The sequence below is a fragment of the Cygnus olor genome, chromosome 2 (assembly GCF_009769625.2).
Source record: "Cygnus olor isolate bCygOlo1 chromosome 2, bCygOlo1.pri.v2, whole genome shotgun sequence".
NCBI classification, from domain to species: Eukaryota; Metazoa; Chordata; class Aves; order Anseriformes; family Anatidae; genus Cygnus; species Cygnus olor.
In genome coordinates, this window is record NC_049170.1 from 157144122 (window position 1) to 157153310 (window position 9189).

The following is a 9189-nucleotide window of genomic DNA, read 5'->3' on the forward strand; positions in this document are numbered from 1 at the left end:
TGCCCCTACCTGGAAAAGGCAGCTGAAGCATCTGAAGAGGCTCAGAAGGCAGCCACCAGAAAGTCTGACCGTGGAAGTATGCCTCATAGGAAGAGACAGGGTCATTTAATTTTTTTTGGAATGCAGGAATGCATTGCTGTTTACAAATACCTTTGCTGGGACAAAGAAAAAAAAATCTGGCATTGTGGGGTGTAGTAATCTGTTAGACAAAGACAAAGCAAATGTCTGTGGTTGGAATGTGACGCTGCAGAGACAAAGGAGGTGCTTTATCTTTTGTAAACGTCAGAGAAATGTTGGAGCAAAACTGGAGGATTGTCTAAAAAAGGGCTTAAAAACCCCTAAAGAAACCCTAAAAAGGGGTTTAAGTTTAAAAGGGCTGATGCTGGGATGATTGCATGAGGCTTTCTCGTCTCTGGTAGGCATGCAGTAACCTTGAGAAGAACTCCTGGAGGCTTCCAAGTCCTGTCAACTGTGGGAGGCAGCAGGGCTTTTGTGCCTAATTTTGATGTTGCGTGGATTTATATACCCTCCAGTACTTGCTGAAACCTCTGCAGGCCAGGTACGGTGTTAGCAGTGGCAGAACTGTTAGGATTGTATAGATAAGCCATCCAATAATTTGCTTTAATTATGACAATACTGATTTGTTTGCTTTATGCAGTGTTTGTCATAGGATGAAACATGGTTACCAAAATTATCGTGTAGACTGGTTTGTATATAATAGCAGGCCAAGAGGTTAGAAGAGGAAGGGTTTCCGGGTTGGGTAGGAGGCACAAAGTAAAGCTACCAGATAAACAAACCATAACTTCTGTCAAGAGCCTATCAACAGATTCCCACCACATGTGCTGCAAACGGGCAGCTGTATGGAGGAGTCCGTCTGTACCAGCGTCTTGAGCACCGCCGTGTTTTCCAAGTGGTGCTGGCAGGATGGCATTTCCAACTCTAAATAATATCAATCAAGAGAGGCCTGCCCTTGGGAGCCGGGATTTGGGCAGTGTCTGAGCTCTCCAAAACGTCAAGGGGCTGGATACAGGGCTTTGGTGTACGCTGCTGTCTAACGAGCCTCATGAATGAATTTATAGGGGTCCTTCTCTGGCTGGAGAGGTGCTGCCTGTGAGATCAAAGGAAGGATGAGCCAACTTCTGGGCTCCGGCCCAAGGCTTTTGTTCCATGCCCTGCTCTGTTATGGACTTCCCCTGGGCAAATCTCTTGGGGGAATCTGTATAACTGACTTGCAGCAATCTTTTCTTCCCCTGTAGAGATGAACAATCATTTCTAGGCCTGTTTTAAACATCTGCTTTTGGAGAAGATGGAAGTAAAGCCACTGCGAGTAAAATCTTGGGTAGTATTTTGAGGCCAAGTGCTTTAACCAGGTAAAGGAAATTTTGCTTGGTTGCTTTAAAGTCATGTCAAGAAAGTCCTGTTAGGGTTTACTGAGGTACCAAGGAGAATACTAAGGGTCTGCTGCAAGGGAGAGAGGAGAGGAATTCTCAAAAAATGCCTCTTGTGGGGCTGGAGCTCAGACTAGTGCTTGCTCTTTGGCTCTGCCCACTGAAAAGAGCGGAGGTGACATGGCTGGAGAAGGAGATGTTTGGATTAGAGCTCTCGATTGACCTTTTGACAAAATAAAACCTATTCCAGCAGATCTGCCCATTCATGGTGCATTGTACATCTCTACATGGCTGTCAGCTGGTGTTTGCATATACATCCCCTCATGACCCATAAAGGAACCAAACTGGATCACATTCGCCCATCAAGGCATAGCACTGCAGTCTATTCTGACCTCTACCCACATTTATCTACAATAAGCTTCAAGTGAACTCTCCAGAAAACTCTCTGAAGTGACTCCATTTCTTCCTTACAAGAGGCTTACATGCTGTCACATACCTACTTGATCACATCTTGTAGTCAAGAGCACAACACTCAAAGAAAATCAGCAATTCATGCCCCATTCAGCTTTATTACCACAGGTGCAAGTCAGGTGCTGAGGTGGTTTTACCCAGCTGGGCAGCTGAGCTCCACCACAGCTGCTCTCTCACTCCCCCTCCTCAAAGGGAAAGGGGGAGAAAATACGATGGGAAGGGCTCAAGGGTTGAGATAAGGACAGGGAGATCACTCAACAATTACCATCACGGGCAAAACAGACTCAGTGTAGGGAGATTAATGAAATTTATAGCCTGTGACAAGCAGACTAGAGCAATGAGAAACTCAAAACCAACTAAAAACACCTTCCCCCCTCCATTCACTTTCTTCCACCTCCTCCCCCCAAGCAGCGCAGGGGAATGGGCGCTGCAGTCAGTTCCTGATGCTTCATCTCCACAGCTCCTTCATGGCATGGGCTGCCCACAGGCAACAGCTCTTCAAGAACTGCTCCCACACTGCTCCGTACCACAGGGTCCATCTGTCAGGAGCAAACTGCTCCAGCACGGGTCCCCCACGGGCGGCAGCTCCCTGCAGGCCCCCTGCTCCTGCGGGGGCTCTCCATGGGCCGCGGCCTCCTCCAGGCCACATCCACCTGCTCCACAGGGGGCTCCTCCACGGGCTGCAGCGTGGAGATCTGCTCCACGTGGGACCCATGGGCTGCAGGGGGACAGCCTGCTCCACCAGGGGCCTCTCCACAGGCCACAGGGGAACTGCTGCTGCGTGCCTGGAGCATCTCCTGCCCCCCTGCTACACTCATCTTGCGGCTGCAGGGCTGCTTCTCTCCACATTTCCTCACTCCTCTCTCTCCCAGCTGCTGTTGTGCAGCAGTTTTTTGTTTTTATTTTTTCCCTTTTTTACCTCTGCTTTCCCAGAGGCCCAACCAATGTCACTCATGGCTCGGCTCTAGTCAGTGGCAGGTCCCTTTTGGAGCTGGCTCTGATCTAACATGGGGCAACTTCTGGGCTCTTCTCACAGAGACCACACCATCAGCCCTCCTGCTACCAAAACCTTGCCATGTAAACCCAGTACACGTGCTTCCCCACCTTATCCCATTGTTACATTTCTCCTTGAGGTCCTAGACATGTTCCATTTTTTGGTGAGCTGTTGCCAAGGCAGCCTTACATTGTCAAGACAACGAGGAAAGCAGACCAGAAAGGGCTGCCAGTAGTTTAATTTCCCACTGTTAATAGAATTTAATCTAAACATCAATGGCAAATGTTTACCTTTGCTTTTCTGTGGCCTGGTGTTGAAAGGTGACGGACAGCACTCTGCCCTTCCTAATATGAAGACGTGGGTTTAATAAGGCAAATATAAGAAGGGGACTGGAGCTGGGAGAGGGCTACTTACTTTCTGGTTGGGGTGGTAGAAGCTCCTTTCTGCGAGTTTTTGCTGAGACTGCCATGAGGTGAAGGTTTCTCCTACACATAAACTTGGCTTTATTTAATCTGAGATGCTCTTTTCTGATGCATGGGGAGCTGGAAAGGGCAGCCCTGTGTTGAGCAGTTAGCTCTACATATGGCTGTGAAAGAAAAGTAAAATCACTTGTGATAGAAATCAAACCCGTACCTAAATTAATCTGAGCTCTGACGCTACAGTCAAACAGCCTGAAGAAGGATAGTCTTGTGAATTAAGGCCTTGATATCCTGCCAGCACTGGCAGATTGCAAAAATGCTTAGGAAATTTCATGTCTCTGCCAGTGAAGTTTGGGTGCTTTTTGTAGCATCTGCTGGGTATAGGGGAGGGATGGAGCCAGACCTGGGCGAAGCCTGTTCTTCACCCAGGGTAAAGGACTCTGCTGGTCCAATGTCCTCGTCTCAGCTTGGTATTGAACTGCTGTGTTTATGACTATATGGAAGGCCAGCAGTCAGCAGAGGAAAAAAAGAGCCTGCACACCTTAGCAGCTGACTTGTGGCTACATGTCCTGTTGTGGAAAAAGACAGGCTGGCAGAGCTGGGGTCTGATCTCTGGGTAATGCCTGGAGACCTGGGGACATGCAGGACAGGGCAAAAGGCAGGAGGGAACAGGATGGAGCAGGCTGGGGACTTGAGGAGAAGGAATTGCACAGGGTGAAGAAGGGATCAGAGAGATGGGGAGGGAATATTGCAGGGGATATTCTCCCTTGTTTCCCCATCAGATCCCCGGTAGACAAACAGTACCCCCTGCAGAGCACTGAGGTACTATGGTGACGTGACCACTCGTTTCCCATGGTCTTGGACCTGCTGCAATATCCCACTCTGCCTGTGCCTGGGATGCCCCGTGGGGCACGAGACGTGCTGTGATGGTGGTATTCCAGGTGGCACCACCCAGCAGAAGTGTCACCCAGCACTTCCCTTGGCAATCCTGCTCATCGCTTAACCAGTATACGAGATGGATGCTGCTACTAGCCCATGGGCACACGTGGCATACCAGGTCCCTGCCTGTACCCCCTGCACCCTTTTTCCATGGGTGTGGGGGACAAAAGCCCTCTTCATCTTTCCCAGCACACGGGAGCCCAACCTGTCCTCTACCCCAAGAACAGAACAGCTCAGACCGCTGCGGGGAGATCACTTTTGTCCCTTTGTTGGGCCTCACCTTGGGAAGAGGGCACAGTGCTCTGCTTTTAGGCTTTTTCTTCCTTAAATGGGAGTCTTCCAGCTCTGATCCAAGCACTGGAATCCTCCCCAGAGCTCCTGTTTCAGGACTAGCGATGCCCTGATGGGGAAAAGCAAGTCAAGCCCTCCCTAGTTTTTTTGTGTCATCCTATGCTGAATATCAGTTCCCCGCGTTCCCTGGCCACTTTCCCTTCATTAGCTTCCTCATCCTTGTTCTCACCAGCCCCCCCCTCTACTGAGCTTCACTTGTTTAACCCATCATCGCCCTCTCCTTTCCTTCCTCTGTTAATTCTTTGTCTGGGGCTCTGGTTCGTCTGTGATGTTGTCCTCATCTTGCCCTGCCCTGGATTAGCTGTGAGCATCAGACCTGCCTTCTCCTCCCAGATCCTTCTGGGTGACTCCTGCCTTACATCTGGAGGGAGGCAGCCAACAAGGACATCATCAATGCAGGCAGCACGTGCTGGTTAGCTGTAATATGGGCAATTCCACTTCCCTGAGCCTTCCTGTAAGTCAGGCTTGCACCTGCTATCAATACTCAGTAATGCTGATTTGGAGGACTAACGAGACTCTTGTGCTCACATCTGAGGGGCAACAAAACCCAGAGGGGTGAACAGGAGGGAAGAAATCGCCTTCAAGCACCGCTGTGCTGGTTCCCCTTTGCAGTTACAAAGGCGGTTGTGGAGCAGGGGCAGAGCTTGCTCAGAGCCCAGGAGGAAGGCGATCTGGCAGACAAACCCACGTGTGGAGGCAGGGGCTCCTTTTCTGGCACGAAATTGCAGATTTTCATCATTGCTGGGCCCAGCTGTGTTTGCACTGTGACCTAGGGCTGGCTATTCTGCACCTCTACAGACATCAGTGACTCAAGCAGGCGAGCTTGCTATTAACAGAGATCTTTTGTCCCAGGAACGACTGAGACCCCAAAAAACACATGTAAGATTTTGCACAGTATCTTTTTTTTTTTTTTTTTTTTTTTTCCCTAGCCTCTGGGCAGCTGGTAGAAGAGGATATTTCTAATTCACTTCATAGGATTTGAGATGTGCAAGAGAACTACGGTACATCAAAGGGGAATGAACGATGTAATTCCCCTGAAAGGCTGGAGCTTTTTACAGAACTCTTTATTGCTGTTAAGCTCTTTAGGGAACACTGTATTCTGTCTGCCACAGACTTGGCGGTGATAGCATGCTATGCAATGCCATCCAACCCTATTAATATTTCAGCCTTTGGCTAATGACTCAGATTCTCAAAGGCTGTTAAGTGTCTGATTTTGTTTGAAATCGTTGGGCATTCGGCATCTAAATCTTCAAATACTCAACATAAAAGCTCGCCCTGCAAAAGCCGTCTTGTAGATGCTCTGCCTTCGCAGCCTCTGAGTGTATTTAATGGTGCATGGCATTACTCACGGTGCCTGTGGAGGCTTTCCTATTGTATCTTGTGCAGCTTCTGATGTGCTGCTCTCATCAGAGGAAGGGCAGGTTGGGGTAGGAACAGGACTATTGCAATCCTGTTGGTGATCGCAGAACCCCAGACTGGTTGAGGGGGGAAGGGACCTCTGGGTCCATCTGGTCCAGCCCCTGCTCAAGCTGGGCCACCTCCAGCAGGGAGCCCAGGACCACGTCTTGGTGGCTTTTGAAGGTCTCCAAGGAGGTGACTCCACAACCCCTCTGAGCAACCTGATACCAGGGAGGCAACCAAAGATGAGACCTGAGCAGACGGATAGAGAGGATAAGGGGCAAGAGACTTGGCCCCAGCCTAGAGAAATTTGGGAGAGAACTGAAAGGGACTTCAGCAGCGACGGGAACTGCCAAGTGGAATGAGCCCAACAAACCTGTGCTATTGGAAGCTTATTTCCTATGATAGCCATATTTTTGGTACTGATTTTCAGCATCGTACCCTGAGCAGAAAATTCTGACTCTAACTAGGACAGAAGTTTGGCAAGTGCTGCACCCTGAGGAAAAATGACATGTGTAAACAATATGGATTAAACGGAGAGCACAAAAAGTCACTAATAAAATAGGCTAGTTTGTGAATGATTTAGCAGCTTGCCAGTTTTTGGAGACTGTGTTCTTGATAAAAGACCTGATCCTGCTTTGGAGTTGGGAGGAAATGGAAGAAGGACCATTGAAAGCTCTAGATAAAGCAACAGGCTTTACCAAGTAAAGAGAATTATTCAGTGTCAGATGGGTCTTATGGGGAGTGAATAATACACTGAAAGTTAAGGGAATTCAGCCTACTGAAAGTTAAGTTTACAGCAGAAAGAGAGATTCAGCTGAGACACTGTTTAGGAACTTAAACATCTAAGCAAATAATCTCGGAGGTTTTATACTGGCCACAAAGAAACAACTGCACTGAGAAAGATGTTAAAGCATTTCTGTATATGGCAAAAACCCCGCTGATAGCAGAAGAAAGGGAGGTGTGAAATTGTAGCTTGTTGGAACAAAGAACCTAGAATAAGCTATGCACCGAGCCTGCACTTTTGCTCCCGTTTCTCTGAAATAGTCTTGGCAAAAGGCAGTAGTGTTAACAGCTCTGTATACATGAGGCACATTTTCATTACAAACAAGTTAGCTGTAATGAGAACACGGTCTGAGAGCACGTTGTGGGTTGGTGGGCATGAGTTTTGGGGGTCTGCATGGAAGTGCAGATCCTTGGAGCATATTTTCTCAAAATGAGGGGCTGGTGGAAAATGGTGGCAGAAATGCGAAGTGGCTAGCACGGCCAAGAAGCGAGAACCTAATCTGTGTGTGCTGAAGCATCATTTGTCGGAGACCTGCCAAGAAGGTGACCTTGGCTGTTAGGTGCCTCATCAAAGTCAGTAATTTGCAGATGAATAAAGAAATAGAAGAGGCAAAAGGAAAACAGAGTACCATGGGAATACTCACCATGGCCATGTCTAGAACGGGAAGCAACAGCCAGGATAACAGTCTTACATCCCATGGGATGTACCACTGTGTTGGTGGCTGCCATCCCAACCTCTAGGAAAGGAAAAGTCCTCTTCTCCTCTTCAGAGGAATAGAGGTCCCTTTGCTAAAGGGCACTAAGTCACCTGCATTGCTCAGGAGGCCTTCAGACAAGTCACATCCCCAGTAGTGACAAGCTGTGCCCCAGGACCCACTAGAGCCCGAGTTAATGGTCCAGCTGAAGCTGACCGTGTCATGCTGATCCTCGAGGGGACGCCTGCAGGTCCCTCGGCAACTGAGTGAGCACTGCCCATTTGAAGATTGTAGATATATAATTTTATTTCAGGCACAGGACTCAGCTGTCCAGGCAGAAGTGTCTGTGCCTGGGGAGTGCTCTGGGATACTTGAGGGTCATAAAATCATTCACATTGGAAAAGACCTCCAAGATCATCTGGTCCAACCATCACCCTACCACCAATGTCACCCGCTAAACCGTGTCCCTAAGCACCATGTCCAACCTTTCCTTGAACACCCCCAGGGACAGTGACTCCACCACCAGGATAAGACTGTTGGCACTGTGCAGGACTTGCAGGAGAACCACGGTTTTGTGCAGCAGGAGCTGGAGTAGTGTGGACACGCTATCATACCTACCATGGCACTAGTTATGGGCTTTTCGGCAGCTGAATCCTTCCCTGGGCACTCGTTGATGCAGGGTTAAGAGACATATGCACGAAAGTGCCTGCACATGCAGGCAGTGTCTGGGTGCCTGTTATATCCCTGGGGATCCAGGCAATGTGGAGGTCAGGGTCACTCCTTTCAGTAGACTTGATGACTTCAGAGTAGCCTTCCAGATGGAGGGGGAGTAGCCATGACAGTGAGGAGAAATGGAGCAGCAACAAACGTTATAGCCATTCACGCTGCAGGCTTTGCTCTTTTCCTAGGATAATTTTAGTATTGGCATTGTTTAATTGGTAAAGTCCAAATGAGGACATTTACCCACTATTGTGGACAGAATTTCCTGGCATCCATATCCCCACATACCTTTCAAACATGGCTCCTAAATCATCCTAGGGGCTTTATGCTGGGGTGAGTTTTGACCTGGATGCTTGAGATGGAATCTTTTTCTGTCCCTGGAAGCATCAGCCTTTAAATGACTGAGTGGATGAACCGATAGAGGGAATTAGGACTGCGAGCACTGGTTTCACAATGTGCCAGGAAGAAAACTCAGACACGGGTAGTATAGCATCACAGTCTGGTTCTGCTTTTCATCTTGGCTGTTCTTCAGGGAGAGAGAGCTGAGCAGCAGAGTTTGCTGGAAAGCACATTCGTTTTCACAGCTTTTTTTGTATGCTCCTCTGCAATTTAGGGGATTTAGGGATCCAAATAAAGGTGGAACATATCCTTAACCTCTCCCCAAGCCCAGAAAATGTGCATGAAAACATACACACCCACATATATTTTTTTCTTTTAGCTTAAATTGTGAGAGGAGACATTACAGCTTGACTTCACAATCTCTCCCCTGAGAAAGTTCAGACTTTTTTCAGAAACAACTGAGTAGTTACTGGGGATAGGTGGGTTAGAATAATTCTGCCCCGCTCCATTGGCATTGAAAATCTTGAATAGTTCTGGAAACATCACTTTTACCCTTTACTCTTAAGCACATGCTCGAGACCTGAAAGCTTTCATAGAAAACAGAGGGATTTAGTGCTTTCTAAGTCATAATAGGACTCGTAGTCATCATTACAATGTCAAACAGGAAAAGAAAACCACAGTAAGGAATT